We start from the raw sequence: 9192 nt of genomic DNA, 5'->3' as shown, positions 1-9192 counted from the left end.
AGTCTCACTTTCCTCCAAGCCATCCTCCAAAAACCTAGTAAAACAATCTTCCTAAAGCACATGGATGACCATGTCATCTACTTACTTAAGCCTTGAACATATCCCTTATTGCCTTGAGCACAAAATAAGAATTCTTCAGCTTGACATTAAGAGTGCTGTACAATGTGAATTCAGTGTCCCTTTACAGATTTATTTCACTTTATTCTCAGGCACGTACTCCAAATTCCAGCTGAATTAGCATACTATCTGTTCCCCTGACTCAGAATTCTATCCCCATCTCTAAGATATAACCCCTTGAGCACCTTAACTCCAAATGTAGCCTACACCATTGAAATACTATTAGAAATCCACTGGGATTGAGAAAATTACAAACACACAGATGAATTCTGTGGGAAGTTCTCCAAAATCTCAGGGGCCTTCATTTATTTTCCTTTGTCTATGTTTATCCAGGATTTTCAAAAAGTGTAAAACAAGATTGGATAGCAACAGCCTAACTAATATGACCTGCCATGGAAGCTCTCAAAAATTGTTCTGTGATCAAATTATGGCAATTGTAGTTGTGATAATGTTGAGTAAGTATGAAAATTGGTTCTCACCACCTCATCTTATTCATTTTGGTCAGGGTATAACCCACACTGATTACACATATACACAACTGGGGTTGAAAACACAATCTACGAAATTCAGTTTAGCAACTGCAGATCCTGGAACAAAGGTACTATTCACAGTGAGGACAATCATCCATGTGTGAAGGCAGTATTGTCAATCTTTCAAGGCTCCTGATAAAATTTCCCTGGAATATAAGATCATTTATGATATATGACAGAGATTTTCCAAAAGACATTTGACAGATGCTGTGAGTCAGCTAAAGGTCAGGAGATAAATATCATTCACTCCTTGGTCATGCAAGGGGAAAAGAGGTTCTGTAGCTTGGTAAGATAATTTGGTCTTGTCTCCTCTATTTTTGAAACAGAGAAGCTTGAAAGGACTTCCTTTAAAAAACCTTCAGGTGAGGTCGGCTATCATGTCACAGAATATGGTGGGACAAATCAGAGCTTAGGCAATCATATGCTTTATACCTCACATTTATATTTGCATTTTGCTTTCAGTATATTAAATAAAATTTTCATGTGAATAATGTTTTAGAGGGAGAGTCAAGTTAAGGAGGAAATCAAGATGGAGGATCCAATGGGTAGGGACTCTTGAGCTGGACAAGTTATGAGTTATTAGAATATCCAATCCCATAGATAGGACCCCAGGAAGACACTGGAAAAATATAAAAGTTGGGAAGGTCTAGAAGATGTGAGTAAATCTTCAGAGAAAATATGGTGGAGTCTTAAAGGCTAGAGCTCTTTAGAGTCTTTTCTTTTTGTTCATTTGGTTGATGCACTGTATCTGAATCTTAGATTGCTATTCAGTGGCTTGCTCAAATACAAAGGTGCTACTCCAGATGCACCATCTTTTCTGTTTTATGAAATACTTTTCTATGAACCTGGCAATTATATCACAAGTCTTTGGACTCTTTCATTTCTCATTTTTGAACCATATTTCCCAACATATTTTATACTCTTCTCATATATGCTCAACTGTACATTAAAATAACTTAATTTTAAATTACATGGTCTTGTTGAGTTGTTTATAATATTTCCTTACTGCCTCATTCTTGTAAAAGATTTTTTAACATTTAATTTTTATTTTATTTTCTCAATTTCACATAAACAAAAAATTTTAACATTCTTTTTAAAAAAAAGTTTATTTCCATAGCTTTTCCTCTACCTTCTTTTCCTTTCCCTGATTTGAGAAGGCAAGCAATTTGATATAGATAATAAAAAATTTTCCATATTAGCCATGTTATAAAAGAAAATGCAGACCAAAAAACCAAGAATGATAAAGAAAGTTAAAAAATGTGCTTCAATCTAAATTCAGACTCCATCCATTCTTTCTCTGGAGGTGGATAGCATTTTTCATCATAATTCCTTCAAAACTGGCTTGGATTATTGTATTGTTGAGAATAGCTAAGTCATTCACAGATGATCATTTTACAATATTGTTGTTACCATGTGCAATATTCTCCTGGTTCTATTCACTTCACTTTGCATCAGCTCATGTAAGTCTTCTCAGGTTTTTCTGGAAGCATCTTGCTCCTCATTTCTTAGAGTACAATAGTATTTTATCATGATCATATGCCACAATTTGATCAGGCATTCCTCAATTGATGGTCATCCCCTCAATTTCCAATTCTTTGCTAACTCAAAAATACTGAGGAAAATATCACCTTCAAAATGGAATTGGCCAAACAGTAAGAGAGATTAAAAAATTCACTGAAGGTAAGAACTCCTTAAAAAGTAAAATTGGCCAAATGGAAAAAGAGATATAAAAATTGACTGAAGACAAGAACTCCTTACAAAGTAGATTTGGCCAAATGGGAAAAGAGGTACGAAACTTGACTAAAGAAAATAATTCCTTAAAAATTAGAATTAAACAATGTTCCAAGACAACTCTGAGGGATGAATGCTATCTGTCCTCAGAGAAAGAACTGATGGTGTCTGAATACAGATTGAGACTTTTTTTTACTTTTTCTTCTTGAGGTTTTTTTTTTTGCCTGTTTTCTTTCACAACATGATTATTATGGAAATGTTTCCATGACCACACGTGCATAAACTATATCAAATTGCTTGCCTTGGGGGGGAAGGGGAAAAAGAGAGAATTTGGAACTCAAAGTTTTAAAAATAAATATTTTAAAATTGTTTTTACACATAACAGGGAAAAATAAAATATTAAATGATTTTTAACAAAATATAATTGGAAAATATTCACCAAAATAAATGAATTAATAAAATTACTAGAATTGGGTGAGTGGAAGCTGATGACTCCATGAGACATTGAGAAACAATAAAACAAAGTTAGAAGAATGAAAAATAGAAGAAAATGTGAACTATCTCATAGGAAAAACAACTGACCTGGAAAAAAGGTCCAGATATAATTTACGAATATTGGACTACCTGAAAGCCATGATCAAAAAAGAGCCTAGACATCATCTTTCAAACAGTTGTCAAGGAAAGTTGTCTTTATATCTTAGATCCAGCAAGAAAAATAGAAATGGAATATAAACAGTTTAACTTTCTTATGTCCCTTATGATTTCTCTTTCATGTTTACCTTTTTATGTTTCTCTTTGTTATTGTTTTTTTAAAAAAATTTTTTTTGGCCAGGCAATGGGGTTAAGTGACTTGCCCAGGGTCACACAGATAGTAAATATTATATGTCTGAGGCAGGATTTGAACTCAGGTGCTCCTGAATCCAGGGCCAGTTCTCTATCCACTGCACCACCTAGCTGCTCCCATTATGGTTTTTTTGAAAGGCAATTGAGGTTAAGTGACTTGCCCAGGATTTACACAGCTAGGAAAAGTCTGAGGCAAGATTTGAACTCAGGTCTTCCTAACTCCAGGGCCATTACTCTATCCATTGCACCACATAGCTGCCCCTTTATGTTTCTCTTAAGTTTTCTGTTTGAATGTCACGTTTTCCATTAAGCTTTTAATTAGGAATGCTTGGAAGTCCTCTATTTCATTGACTGCCTGTTTTCTTTCTGAATGATTATTACTGTTTTTCTGGGTAGGGTGTTCTTGGTTGTAATCCTAGCCCCTTCACCTTAAAAATACCATATTCTAACCCCTTCACTCCCTTAACATGGAAGCCACTAAATCTTGTGTTCCACAATATTTGAATTGTTTCTTTCTGGCTGTTGGAAGTATTTTCTCTTTGACCTGGTAGCTTTGGAATAAGAGAGAGAAATGAGAATGAAAAAAGAGAGAATGAATTAAGAGAAGCAGTGATTATAAGCAAAATAGATGAGATAGAGAAAGAAAGAGAGAAAGAGAAAGAGAGAGAGAGAGAGAGAGAAGAAAATGGGATAAAGTGAAATATATAGTTAGTAATCATAGCTATGAACATGAATGTCATGAGCTCACCCATAAAACGGAATTGGATAGCAGAATGGATCAAAAACCAAAACCCAACAATATGTTGTTCACAAGAGATACACTTGAAACAGAAACAAACACACAGAGTTAAAATAAAGGGCAGGAACAGGATCTAATATGCTTCAGGTGAAGTGAAAAAGGTAGGGGTAGTAATCATGATCACAGACAAAGTAAAAGCAAAAATAGACTTAAATAAAAGCGATAATCAGAGAAACTACATTATGCTAGAAGGTACTGTAGACAAAGTAAGATAAAAAATTTTTACAGCAAGTTTCCTTGATAAAGGCCTCATTTCTCAAATATTACTAAGTACAGAACAGAGTCAAATTTATAAAAAATAAGAGCCATTCTTCAATTGATAAATGGTCATAGGACATAAATAGTTTTCAGAAGAAGAAATCAAAGCTATCTGATGTCAAATGAAAAAATCACAATTGATTAGAGAAATGCAAATTAAGCAACTGTGATGTACTTCTTCACACCTATCAAAAATGACAAATGCTGGAGGGGATGATGGAATAATAGATATATTAATGAACTGCTGGTGGAATAGTGAACTGATCTATCATTCTGGAGAATAATTTGGAACTATATCCACAGGGCTATAGAATTGTGCATGCCTTTTGACCCAGCAATACCACTACAAGGTCTGCACCCCAAAGAGATAAAAGGAAAAGGAAAAGGAAAAGGACCTATATGTACAAAAATATTTATAGCAGCTATTTTTGCAGTGTCAAAGAATTGGAAATTGAGGGTATGCTCATCAATTGGGAAATGGCTGAACAAGCTGTGGCATATGATTGTGTTGGAGTACTACTGTGCTTTGGGAAATGATGAGGGATGTAGTTTCATAAAAACATGGCAAGAACTATATACACTGAGATAAAGTAAAGTAAGAACTCAGAAATAATTGTGCACAGTAGTAGCAATGTTGCAATGATGTTTACTCTCAAAGACATGGCTACTCTGATCAGAAGAATGATCCAAGTAATTTCAAAGGACTTACGGTGAAAAAAGAAGAAAACTGATAAACTGAAGTGCAATTCTTTAACTTTATTTTTCTTGCTTTTTTTAAAAAAAATGGGTAATATGAAAATATGTTTTGCATGATTTCAAAGGTATAATTAATATATTGCTTGCCTTCTCAGTGTGTGAGACAGGGAGTGGGAGGGAGGGAGAGAATTTGACATTCAAAATTTAAAAATAAGAGAATGTTTAAAATAAATAATAATGTTTTTTAAAACAAAATACTTGTATTCAGTTGAGTTCATGAAACTGTTTCCTACTCATCAGTTTCCTTAGAGCTCCCTTTACTTCATTGTTCCTTAAACTGTAGATCAAAGGGCTGAACATGGGGATCATTACAGTGTAGAAAACAGAAATCACTTTATTCTCATCTGTGGAGAAGCTAGACTTAGGCATCACGTAAGTTAAAGTAAGGGTCCCATAGAACAGAGTGACTGCTGTGAGGTGGGAGGTACAAGTTGAGAAAGCTTTGGATCTCCCCTTAGTAGAGTTTATCTTCAAGACAGAGAAGAGGATGTATGCATAAGAAATTATTATAATTAACACTGTGGTCATAATTACTGATCCGGCAGAGATAGCAGGAAGAATTTCAGCAAGATTATCTTCAGAGTAGGAAATCTTCAAAAGTGGTGAATAATCACAAAAAAGTGTTTGATTTCATTGGATCCACAAAAAGACAGATTCAATAAGCAACGAATAAAGACCCAAGCATTCACACAACCACCCAGGTAGGATGTGATGAGGAACAGAGTGCAGACCCTAGTAGACATGTTGATGGAGTAGAGTAGGGGGTAACAGATGGCCACATACTGATCATAGGCCATCACAGCCAGCAGAAAACACTCAGCTGTCCCAAAGATGACTGTAGAACAAAATTGGGCCATACAGCCTCTCAGAGGGATTGAGGTTATGTCCCTAAGGAAGTTCATGTTCATGAGAGGGGTGACAGGTGAGGAAACTTCAATATCCACAAAAGCCAAGTGGCTGAGGAAAAGGTACATTGGGGTGTGAAGTTGGGAGCTATTTCTGATCAATATTATTATGCTAAAGTTACCAAGTAATGTGACTGTGTAGACACATAGGAATATCACAAAGAGGATGACACGAAGGGTTGGATCATCTGTTAACCCCAAAAGAATGAATTCTGTCACAGCAGTGCAGTTATTGCCAGACATTTGTCTTGGAAAGAAAACCTATTAGATAGAAGAAAAGGAGATTAAATTAGAATACATGATTAAGTTTTGGACATATCTATTGATGTATTCAGGAAACATTCACTGACTACTTCCTACATGTGCATTGTATGATCTTACTCCAATACTTTGCTCCTATGCACCATGGCAGGTTGCCCATAAGCAAAGCAGAGATGAATAAATTTTTTGCCTTCGAATTTTTATTCATGGACTAACAGTACTGTATGATTTGCCATTTCCAAACACAGGAATCTTTCATAAATATATGCAGAGACTATATCCAAATATGTAAATACTGGTCTGCCAACTAACCACCATTGTTTTGTTTTAGTTTGTTTTTTTTTGTTTTTTGTTTTTTTGTTTTTTGGCTAGGCAATGGGGTTAAGTGACTTGCCCAGGGTCACACAGGTAGTAAGTGTTATGTGTTTGAGGCCAGATTTGAACTCAGGTCCTCCTGACTCTAGGGTCAATACTTTATCCATTGCATCTCCCAGCTGCCCCCCTAACCACCATTGTTGATTCCTTTCAAAGAAACAGAATCTGATTTGTGATCCTTGACTTCTCAAAGGATTATCTTCCACAACTGAAGATATTATCCACCTCATGCTAATTGACTATGAGGAAAGTTTTGGTTTTCAAGATGACCCTGGTGCTTTAAAATCACAAAAGGAATAGGAAATCTGGATTCTAAGTCTTATTGTATTTTGCTCATAGAACTTGGCATTACTGAAAAGGGCTATCTAGGCTAGATCTTGCTAGCCTGAAGGACTATGGGAAATTTTCCATGGAAAACTATGCTATTTCTAGGCAAAAAAAAAAATGGAAAGCACTCATTCAACTATTGTAACTCTACCTTATTTACATGCTGCTTCTTTCAATTGGAGAATAGCTGAGTAAAGCAAACTGGTATAGGAAAGTAGTGGCAATTTATTGTGCTGTAATAAATGATGATCATGACTGCTTTGGATGATATGGAGACACTACTGTTAATTGATGCAGAGTGAATTCAGTAGAACTAGAAGAACAATTTCTGTAATAACCACAATAATCATGAGAGGGGAAACCACTTTGAAAGACCTCAGAACTTGGACCAAAATAGTGAAAAATTATGTCTTCAAAAGACCTGTGAGGAAATATTACTTACCCCTTCTTGGCAGAGAGGTGATGGACCAGAGGTACAGAATTAGACATGTATTTTCAGACATGGCCAATCTGTTGATGTGTGCTACTTGATCATACATACCTCCTATGAGTCAGGAGAGGTAGCTAAGTGGGTAGTGATAGACATGAGTAGGGCAAAGGAACAACAACAAAACATTTTCAAAATGCAAAAAAAGCACAACTTTACTTGTATGTATATTTTTTCAAGATTAAACTATCTTGAAATATTTGCATTTTTTGAATCTGGGTAAGTTCCAAATAACAGAAATTATCTTAAATATGATTTTTTTACTGGAATGTTTTCATTACCCCCAACTCAAAACTCATTTTTCTTTCATATTTTTCTTCTCTTCCAATTCCAATAAGAAAGGATATAAAATATTGAGATGCTTGTCAACTCCAAGAAGAATTATACTATGACACTCATTTATGGGTCTGTGGTCTAATTCTTTCTTTGTGACTACACAAAGAATTTCTCAATTAAATAAAAGTTTTTGGAGTGTGAGTCAGTTTTTCAATACCTCCTATTTCACCCTTCCCTCTCAAGAGAAAAAATTACATCCTACTTTTCTGACAAAAGAAAGGCTGTTCCTGTAACTTCCCTCTTCTTCTTCTACAATTCAAAATGCCTCAGTATCATCCCCTATTGTCTTTGCAACAGTCTCTGAAAAGCAGATAATATTTCTTTTTTCTAGGACCAATCCTTCTACTTGTGCCATTGATCCCATCCTCCTATTGCAACCTGAAGCTTTCCTTTTGAAAAATAACCTTTAATCCTTATCCTTTTTATCTATCTTAATCTTTTTATCTTCTTCCATTCTTTCTACCATTGGGCTCAGCTCTGTCCAATGCTTTAAAAACTTTCATTTGACCCTGACATCCTTTCAAGCTATCCTACTATCTCCCTTACCTTTCCCAATCAGCTACTGGGCCAAGGGGGAGATACAGGAATCTACCTTTGTTGAATCTACTTCCTCTCTTCCTAGTCACTTTTTAAAAATTTTATTTTATTTTTAATTTATGGAATAAAAGAAGCACTTCTGTAACATAGTATACTTTCAAAAAAATATGGTTGCATATGAAACTGCAAATCTATTGTGTATAACTAGCTATTCCCTTCAAATATATAATGAAATTATCATGTAAATTTTTTCCCTTCTCTCCCCATGGCTACCATTAAGCACAAATATGTATAGAATACATAAAGTATTCTATACATCTACTTTTTTTCAGTTCTTTCTCTGAATGCAGAAAGCATCTTCCTTCATATATCCTTTGTAATTAATTTGGATCCTTATGAAGTCAAAATGACTTATTCACTCGAAGTTGTTCTTAAAACAATATTACTGTTATTGTATACAATGTTCTCTTGGTTCTGGTCATTTTAATCTTCATTACTTTGTGCAAGTCTATCCACGTTTTTCTAACATCATTGAATTTATCATTTCTTCTAGATTGTGATTTCCATCACAAACGTATACCACAACTTGTTCAGACATTCCCCAATTGACAAGCATCCCCACAGGTTACAGTTCTTTGCCACCACAAAGTGAGCTGTTATAAATATTTTAGAACATACAGGTTCTTTTCCTTTTCACCTAATCATCTTTGGAAATAGACCTACTAGTGGTATTGCTGGGTCAAAGCATATAGGCAGTTAAATAACTCTTTGGGCATAATTCAAGATTGCTCTCCAAAATGATTGGATCATTTCACAATTCCACCAACAAAGAATTACAATCCCAATTTTTTCACATCCTCTCTAACATTTGTGTCACTTTCCTCTTCGATCATTTCTGCCCATCTTATAGGTGTAAAATGATATCTCAAG

At 34.9% G+C, this 9192-nt stretch overlaps 1 pseudogene; it reads right to left on the bottom strand.

Moving 5' to 3' along the window:
- Positions 1-5238: 5238 nt before the first annotated feature.
- Positions 5239-6182, bottom strand: LOC114034082 (annotated as a pseudogene).
- Positions 6183-9192: the final 3010 nt, after the last annotated feature.

Source organism: Vombatus ursinus, unplaced genomic scaffold, assembly GCF_900497805.2.
Source record: "Vombatus ursinus unplaced genomic scaffold, bare-nosed wombat genome assembly UNPS02007883.1, whole genome shotgun sequence".
Taxonomy (NCBI): domain Eukaryota; kingdom Metazoa; phylum Chordata; class Mammalia; order Diprotodontia; family Vombatidae; genus Vombatus; species Vombatus ursinus.
The sequence above is the reverse complement of the archived record's forward strand: the minus strand, read 5'-3'. Positions and strand labels throughout refer to the sequence as shown.